The sequence below is a fragment of the Marmota marmota genome, unplaced genomic scaffold (assembly GCF_001458135.2).
Source record: "Marmota marmota marmota unplaced genomic scaffold, marMar, whole genome shotgun sequence".
In the NCBI taxonomy this organism is placed as follows: domain Eukaryota; kingdom Metazoa; phylum Chordata; class Mammalia; order Rodentia; family Sciuridae; genus Marmota; species Marmota marmota.
In genome coordinates this window covers 43,472,608-43,482,421 of record NW_025999977.1, presented here as the reverse complement: position 1 = coordinate 43,482,421, position 9,814 = coordinate 43,472,608, and positions in this window count along the sequence as shown.

Below are 9,814 nucleotides of genomic sequence, written 5' to 3'. Positions count from 1 at the left end.
CATCGGAGGAAATTACAAAAGTGCCCTGGACAAAGCTGGGCAAGGAGAGTCCCACAGGGGGCCACATCCTACTCCAGGGCTCGCTGTGGGACCAGGGGACGCCGGCCTGCCCTTGAGACCATGCCCACCCAGCCTTAGCTCTCCTCCCCTCCCTGTTCTCCCTGGAGCTCGGAGGGCACTCCCTCAGGAAGTCACTTTCTCAGGAATCCCCTTCTCACACCCTTCACCTGGGGATCTGGCCTAAGGCATCACAATTACACAAATCACAATGCAGTGTCTTACCTAGGGCTCCTGCCCTCCATTTAAATTGCTCCTGCTCTGCCATTCACCTCCTGCCCCAGACTCCATGTCCTCAGACCTGCCCTCTGCACGCTGCTCAGGGGCAATGGCCAAGACACCAGTGGCGTCCCTGAGACCTCAGAGCCTCACATGCAGCACAGAGCACACATGAGAAGCACAGAACACAAAGTACAGGTCACATATACACAGCTGGCCCCAAGTCCCCTTTCCTCTGAGAAGATGGACGAGGTGGCCCTGTGCTGACCCTCGTCCCTCGTCTCCAAGTCTTCCACCTGCTGGTGCTGAGGCTCCTTCCTGGGAGCCCAGCCCTGCGCTGGATGGCCCTCAAGTCCACCTTCCGCCCTGTCTCGCCTCTGTCTTAATGTGGCCACCCCACCCTGTGCAGCCAGTCGGCTCTAGACACATGGATCTTGCTCCTCTCTCCTGAAGCCCCTTCCCCCAACATCTGCCCACCCTCACTGTCCTCCTCACAAGAGAAGCAGACTCAGAGAAGAGAAAGGGGCAGAATACAGAAAATCCAGGGTCAGGGGAATTATTGATTCATACATTTGTTCTTCATTAAATTATACCTGAAAAACTCGGGGTTAGCCCTGTGGGGAGTCTCCAGGACCAAGCACTTCATGTTCTCCTCTACTTTCCTCATAGCACTGAGCTCCATTTGTTATTGTTTTCTTTGGTTCACTGTGTTTTTACTTGAAAAATCTTAGCTCCTCAGAAAAGGTACACTGACTCTCTACTGGATATGGTGTCTGAGCTAGATCAGGCTGCTGATACCAAGGTTCCACAGACTGGGCGCTTGTTTGTCATGGTCCTGGAGCTGGAGATGTCCAAGATCAGGTGCCAGAGGATCTGGTGTCTGGTGAGGGGCATATTCCAGGTGTGCCGGTGCCTTCTCTTTGAGTCTTCACAAAGCAGAGGGAGAGGAAGCCAGCTCTCTCCTTTCTTTTCTTGTAAGGGCTACAATCCCAGCTTCACCCTCATGATATAATTATCTCCCAAAAGTCGCACCTCCTAATACCATCCCACTGGGGATTAGAGTCTTACCCTTACCGTGTAAATCAGGGGGCTGTACACAAACATTCAGTCCATGGATCAGGATATCTACAGCTTCCAACAAGGTAGGGCACACAGTATATGTTCAATAAATAGTGGTGGAATAAACAAGGAATGAGTGAACCAAATTGACCCATGGTAGTTTCTGACCAGAGTCAGTTCAACCAACACTAGTGGAGAACAAATTCTGCCATCATTTATCTCCAGGCATTTACCAAGTACCTCCCATGCTCAAAGCAAGCGGAATGGGATGAGGAACAGGTACACTAATACAGAAGGTACAGTTTCCACCCTCAAATTCCTCTGGGAAGGATAATACTGAGGTCCAAAGGGAAAACCATCAGCACTGTGAGATCAGAGCCCTCCACACCCAGCGGCTGGCATGGCCTGGGCTGTGCTACTGGAGTTGCCAGTCTTAGGGTTGGAATTGCCCCAGTCCAAGGGAGTGTGGCCTTGAGGAGTGCCCCTGCTCCTGGCCTTATGTTTGTAGAAAACCCACCCAACGTATCTGCTCAGCCCTGAGCAGGAAGAGGAATGGGACTCCCACAGTGATCAGATGAGGCTATCCTGTATCCTTACCCAGAAAACAAGAGGGAGGTGCACAAATGTATGAGAGAAGGAATGGAGAACAGGAGCGGGCTAAAAAGAAAATAGAGAAAGAGGGGATAGAGAAAAACCATCTGAATCTCCATTTCTCATCTCTCCTTTACCTTCCTGGCCCTAGACCCCAGCAGCGCTCACTTGGACGATGGAATGTCTTTTCCACCAGACTCCCTGATCTCCCCAGCCACAGTGCAAACCCCAGAAAAGCTCCAGAGTGATCTCTTGAAAACACAGATCAGGGGGGGTCAAGATGGTGGAGTAGAGGAGGTTACTTTCCAAACTGCTCCGTGGCACGGGACCAGGAAAGCAGACAAAGAGCTTTTCTTTGAGGTGTCTGGTGAGGGTCATAAAAAGAAAAAGAAAAAGTAAAAAAAAAAGAAAAAGAAAAAGAAAGAAATCCTACTGGGATTTAATACTAGACTCTCCGAAAGGCCTAGGGACTCAGAGGTTGAAAAGAATAAAATTTTAAAAATAAAATAAAAAAACCCACCATCAGCAGGGCTGCCAATGTGGATCCACCGCGGGCAGGTTGAAGAGAGACACTGAGAGAGCCCACATTTCGAATGGCACCGAGGCACATCTTGAAGCAAAGAGGACGATGACTGGGGACATTGCCCAGCTCATCCAGTGGGTGAACTTCACTTTGTTTTCATGTGAGATGGACACTGCCCATCTTCTGGTGACCTGCAGAGAGCAGAGACAGCCGCCATCTTTTCCCACTGTGCTACGGTGGCCTGCAGGTGCAGGTCTAAAGCCAGGCACTCAGACCTGTGTAATTCTAGTCTCTAGCCAGATCCAAAAATCTGACCTGGAAGAGGCCTGTCATACATCCCAGAGTGTGACTTGAAAATTAGGTAAAATTTGGGCATGGAAACTGTGCACCCAGGGGATTTGAGATGCTCAGACCTTCCAGATCCTGGATGTCTTTCACTCTTTGAGTCTCATTGTTTGGGGATGCCTGGGGACTTGGGCAGGCAAGGTGGGGGGAGTGAATTTGTACTTTGGGACTGAGCCCAGGTAGCCAAGATACCAGAGCCATGGGTTGAAGGCAAAGGACTGGCACCCCCAGCTTCACTGGAACCCAGGGGGGATTCAAGCAATACTGACACCCACAGTGAACCAGAAACAGCTGGGCTTTGCAGGTGTGCTGATTTACAAGCTTCACCAAACATCATTCCTTGAAGTGCCAGGGTGAGCTAGACCAAAACCCTGCCTCCAGGAGCTCTGCCTCTGGGAATCCCTTTCACAGAACTCTCCAGCAACACTCACTGTGAGTGAAGTAGACAGCACCCTCCAACCCCCACCTCACACACTGAGAAGGGAAGCTGAGAACAGGCGACTTGACTAGCACCACAAAAAGAATTAACAGCCCCCAACTACTACTCCAGCATCCAATATATACCTCAAGAAAAAAGGGAAATAAAGATAATTGGGAACTAACAACCAACATATAGTATTATAGGCAAAATATTAAAGACAATTTTTTGACCATTGCAACATAAACAATTCCTTAATCTTCCATCAAGAAGCTTTTTACTTAACTTTGTGTACTGAATGGTTCTTGGACATTTGAATGTATACATTTTTGTCTCACTCTTATTTCTAGCACTTCTTGAAGGTACTTATTTTCCTGACTCTGTCTTTTAAGGACTAGGGTATTTGGTTAATATACCTTTGTTTTGTTTTATATTTTTTGTCTTTGTTTTTGTTGTTGTTATTGTGGCTTTATATTTCTCCTATTTCCCTTGAGTCTCTCCCTTTTTTTCTTTTGTGAACTACCAAATTATATTGTTCTCTCTTTCATTCTTCCTTTAACTCTTTTCCACTGCTCTTTCTCATCCTCCCTCTCAATTATTACATCCTACCTCTCCTCTGCATTCTCCCTCTTAACCTTTTTGAACTATCAAACCCTTTTGTAAAAAAAAAAAAAAAAAAAAAATCTCTACTTTTGGCAATTGCCTACTATATCATTTCTGTTTATAGTGCCAATTAACATTATAGATGCCAAAATACAAACTAAGCACTTAGTTTAATGGTGAATATTGATTGTATTGGTTGTTGTTATTACTAGTCTCCCCCACCCCCAAAAGGTGAGGTGCTAGAAACCTTCAGGAACACTCTAAATTCAAAGAGTAGAAGCTCTGCCATCTCAGATCCTTACTGATAAATGGGTATACATGCAAACAGCAAGAAAAGGCAAGGGAACAAATCATCCCAAACAAATCAAAATACCTCATTAACAGAATCCAATGACATCACAGTGAAGGATATGTCAGAAAAGGAATTTAGAAAGTTCCTAGTTAAACTGATCTGTGAGGGAAAAGATGGCATAAGGAGTGAAATCAGAGAGAAAATCCAAGAAGTGAAAGATCACTTCAATAAGGAGATACAAATCCTGAAGAAAAATCAATCAGAAATTCTCAAAATGAAGGAATTAGTGAACCAAATTGAAGACTCAATGGAAAGCATCACCATCATACTAGACCATTTTGAAGATAGAGTTTCATGTAATGAAGACAAAATATGTAATCTGGAAAATAAGGTTGACCATGGAGAAAAGATGTTAACAGAACAGGAAGAGAATTTTCAAGAAATATGGGGTAACATGAAAAGACTAAATTTAAGATTTATCAGGATAGATGAAGCCTCCGAGGTATAAACCAAAGGAATAAACATTTTTTCAATGAAATAGTATCAGAAAGTTTACCAAACCTTAAAAATGACATGGAAAATCAAATACAAGAGGCTTAAAATATACAAATACAGGACTTCAAATATACAAAATACAACAGACCTACAACAAGGCACATCATTATGAAAATACCCAACATACAGAATAAAGATAAAGTTTTAAAGGCTGCTAGAGAAAAATGACAGGTCAGTATTAGAGGGAAACCAACCCAGATCTCAGCTGATTTCTCATCCAAGATCCTAAAAGCTAGGAGGTCTTGGAATAACACATACCATGACCTGAAAAAAAAAAAAAAGAATGCCAACTAAGAATATGAGATCTGGCAATATTAAGCTTCAGTTTGATGATGAAGTAAAAACCTTCCATAACAAAAGTTAAAAGAATTCACAATTAGATGAAATCTTAGTTTTGATTTGCATTTCTCTAATTACTAGAGATGTTGAACATTTTTTCATATTTTTGTTGGTCAAATGTATGTTTTCTGGGCTGGGGATGTGGCTCAAGCGGTAGTGTGCTCACCTGGCATGCATGCAGCCCAGGTTTGATCCTCAGCACCACATACAAACAAAGATGTTGTGTCCGCCAAAAACTAAAAAATAAATATTAAAATTCTCTCTCTCTCTCTCTCTCTCTCTCTCTAAAAAATGTATGTTTTCTTCTAAAAAAATATCAGTTCAGCTCCTTAGCCTATTTATTGATTGGGTTGTTTGTTTTCTTGGGTGCTATTTTTTTTTTAGTTATTTATATATCCTGAAGATTAGTGCTCTATCTGACATGCATTTGGCAAAAATTTGCTCCCAAACTGTAGGCTCTCTCTCCACCTCATTGATTTTTTTTTTCTGAGAAGAAGATTTGAGTTTGAGTCCATCCCATTTATTAATTCTTGATTTTATTTCTTGTGCTTTAGGAGTCTTGTTAAGGTAGCAAGGGCCTAAGCAGATGTGATGAAGATTTGGACCTACTTTTTCCTCTATTAGGCACAGGGTCTCTGGTCTAATTTCTAAATGCTTGATTCACTTTGAGTTGAGTTTTGTGCATGGTGAGAGGTATAGGTTTAATTTCATTTTGCTGCATATGGATTTCCAGTTCTCCCAGCACCATTTGTTGAAGAGGCTCTCTTTTCTTCACTGTACGTTTTTGGTGCCTTTGTCTAGTATGAGATAACTGTATTTATGTGGATTTGTCTCTGTGTCTTCTATTCTGTACCATTGTTCTACATGTCAATTTTGGTGCCAATACCATTCCCTTTTTTGTTACTACAGCTTTGCAGTATAATTTAAGGTCTGGTATTATGATGCCTCCTACTTTACTCTTCTTGCTAAGGATTGCTTTGGCTATTCTGGGTCTCTTATTTTTTCAAATGAATTTCATTATTGCTTTTTCTATTTCTATAAGGAATAACATTGTTGTTTTAATTGGAATTGCATTGCATCTGTATAGCACTTTGGGTAGTATGGCCATTTTGACAATATTAATTCTGCCTATCCAAAAGCATGGGAGATCTTTCCATCTTCTAAGGTCTTCCTCAATTTCTTTCTTTAGTGTTGTGTAGTTTTCATTCAGAGAAATGAAAAGTTGTGCTGCATTTGTGTACAATGAATCAAAATGCATTCTTCTCTCATATATACCTAATTAAAATAAATTAATTAATACAAAAAAGACATCACAACTAGAAATCCTGTGCTATGAAACAATAAAATATTTCATGAAGAATAAATGAAAAATAAAATTAAAAATCAGCAAAGTGAGGAACTACACCCAAATCAAAAGAGAAAATAATTCAAATTTAAAACCAGAAATAAATCAAAATGATAGGGAATAAAAATTATTTCTCAATAATAACATTGAAAGTAAATGACCTAAATCCATCAATCATAAAACATAGACTGGCATATTGGATTAAAAAAACAAGACCCAACAATATGCTATCTCTAAGAGACTCATTTCATAGGCAAAAACATCCATAGTCTGAAGGTAAAAGGATAGGAAAAAACATCATTCACATGGATCTTGTAAACAAGCAGGGGTTTCTATCCTCATATCAGATAAAGTGGACTTCAAACCAAAGAAGGGAACAAGTAAGAATACTTCTTACTACATTAACAACACATAACAATTGTAAATATTTGTGCCCCAAACAATGGAGCATCCACATACATCAAACAAACCCTTCTCAATTTCAAGAATCAAATAGACCAAACACAAAAATACTGGGTAACTTTAACATGCCTCTCTTATCAATGGATAGACTGTCAAAAAAAAAAAAAACTAAACAAAGAAGCTATATAACTAAAGTATACAATTAATTTAGACTTAACAGATATATATAGAATATTCCACCAATGAATGAATACACTTTCTTCTCAGCAGCACATAGATCCTTCTCTGAAATAAACCATATTTTATGCCACAAAGCAATGCTTAGCAAATACAAAAACACAGAGATAATACCTTGCATTCTATCAGGTCATAACAGAATAAAATTAGAAATCAATAAAATATTTTAAAAAATAGAAGCTACCCTAAAATTTGGAGACTAAATAACATGCTACTGAATGATCAATAACTAGGAGAAGACATCGGGGATAAATTAAAAAAAATACTTAGACGTAAGTGAAAATAATGACAAAACATCAAAATTTCTGGGACACTATGAAGGCAGTTCTAAGAGAAAAGTTCACAGCACTGAGCTCTTTCATTATAAAATTAGAAAGTCTCCAAATAAATAACCTAACATTACATCTCAAGTCCCTGGGGTGGGGTGGGGCGGGGGGGAACCGAACAAATCAACACTAAAAGAAATAAATCAGAGGAAGTAATTAAAATCACAGCTGAATAAGTAAAATTGAAACCAAAAAATTCAAAAACATCAATGAAACAAAAAGTTGGTTCTTTGAAGAAAATCAATAAAAATTTATAAACCTTTAGTCAAACTAATGAAAAGAGAGTGAAAACGCAAATTACTAACATTTTTGATGAAAAGGGAAATATCAAGACAGACACTTCTGAAATACAGATGAAAATCAGAAATATTCCAATAAAATAGAAAATCTTGAATACATCCACAAATTTCTAGAGACATATGACCTACCCAAATTAAACCAGGAAGACATAGAAAATGTAAACAGACCAATTTCAAGCAATGAAATTAAAGATGTCATCAAAAAGCCACCAACAAGGAAAAGCCAGGACTGGATGGATGCTCAGCTGAGATTTACCAGACCTTCCAAGAACTGATACAATCCTCAAACTATTCCATGAGATAGAAAAGGAGGAAGCCTTCCAAAGTCGTTCTATGAAGCTAGTATCCCCAAATTCCAAAACCAGACAAAAACACATCAAAGAAAGAAAATTTCAGGCCAATATCCATGATGCACATAGATGCAAAAATTCTCAATAAGATACTGGAAAATTGCATTAAAAAACACACACACATTCAAAAGACAGTGCACCATGATCAAGCAGGTTTCATTCCAGGGATGCAAGGTTGGTTCAACATAAAGAAATCAATAAGTGTAATCTACCACACAAATAGACTTAAAGACAAGAAGTACATAAAAAGAAGAACTCAAACTATTTACAGACACGATCCTATATTTAGAAGACCCAAAAACTCCACCAGAAAACTTCTAGAACTCATAAACAAATTCAGCAAAGTATCAGGATATAAAATTAACACCTCCAAAATCAATTGTGTTCCTATACACCAATGATGAATCAGCCAAAAGATAAATCAGGAAAACTATTTTATCCATTATAGCCTCAAAAAATAAAATAACTGGGAATCAATTTAACAAAAGAGGTGAAAGACCTCTATATTGAAAACTACAGAACACTGAGGAAAGAAATCGAAGAAGACCTTAGAAGATGGAAATATCTCCCATGTTCTTGGATAGGCAGAGTTAATATTGCCAAAATGACCATACTACCAAGAATACTAAATAGATTTAACCCAATTCTTATTAAAAATCCAATGATGTTCTTCATAGAAATATAAAAAGCCATCATGAAATTCATTTGTAAAAATAAGAGACCCAGAATAGCCAAAGCAATCCTTTGTGAGAAAAGTGATTCACGATACCAGACCTTAAATTGTACTACAGAGCTATAGTAACAAACACAGCCTGGTATGGTGACAAAACAAACATGAAGACCAATGGAACAGATTGGATGACAAGAGACAAACCCACATAAATACAGTTATCTCATACTAGACAAAGGTACCAAAAACATACATTGGAGAAAATATAGTCTCGTCAACAAATGGTGCTGGGAAAACTAGAAATCCATATTTGCAGAATGAAATGTAACCCTATTTCTCACCCTACAAAAAACTCAAAGTAGATCAAAAAGCTAAGACCAGAAAACCTACATCTACTAAAACAAAAAGTAGATCCAATTCCCCATCATATCAGCTTAGGAACCGAATTCCTCAACAACACTCCTAAAGTGCAAGAAGTAAAATCAAGAATCAATAAATGGGATGACATCAAACTAAAAAGCTTCTTCATAGCAAAGGAAACAGTCAAGAGTGCAAAGAGAGAGCCTGCAGAATGGGACAAAATCTTTGCCCCCTGCTCCTCAGAGAGCATTAATCTCCAGGATATATAAAAAAATCAAAAAACTTAACATCAAAAGAAAAAAATCCAATTAATAAATGGGTAAATGTATTGAACAGATACTTCACAGAAGAAGAAATATGATCAGTCAACAAATATATGAAAAAATGTTCAACATCTCTTGCAATTAGAGAAATGCAAATTAAAACTACATTGAGATTTCATCTCACTACATTTAGAATGGCAACAATCAAGAATACAAGAAATGTTGGTGAGAATGTGAGGGAAAAGGTACACTCAATACATTTCTGGTGGAACTACAAATTAGTGCAGCCACTCTGGAGAACAGTAGATTCCTCAGGAAACTTGGAATGAAACCACCCTTTGACCCAGTTATCTCACTCCTCAATATATACCTAAAGGACTTAAAATCAGCATACTATAGTGACACAGCCACATCAATATCTATAGCAGCTTGATTCATAATAACTAAGCTATGAAACAAACTGAGGTGCCCTAAAACAGATGAATGTATAAAAAAAATGTGGTATAAATACAAAATGGAATATTATTCAGCCATAAAAAAGAATGAGTTTATGACATTTGC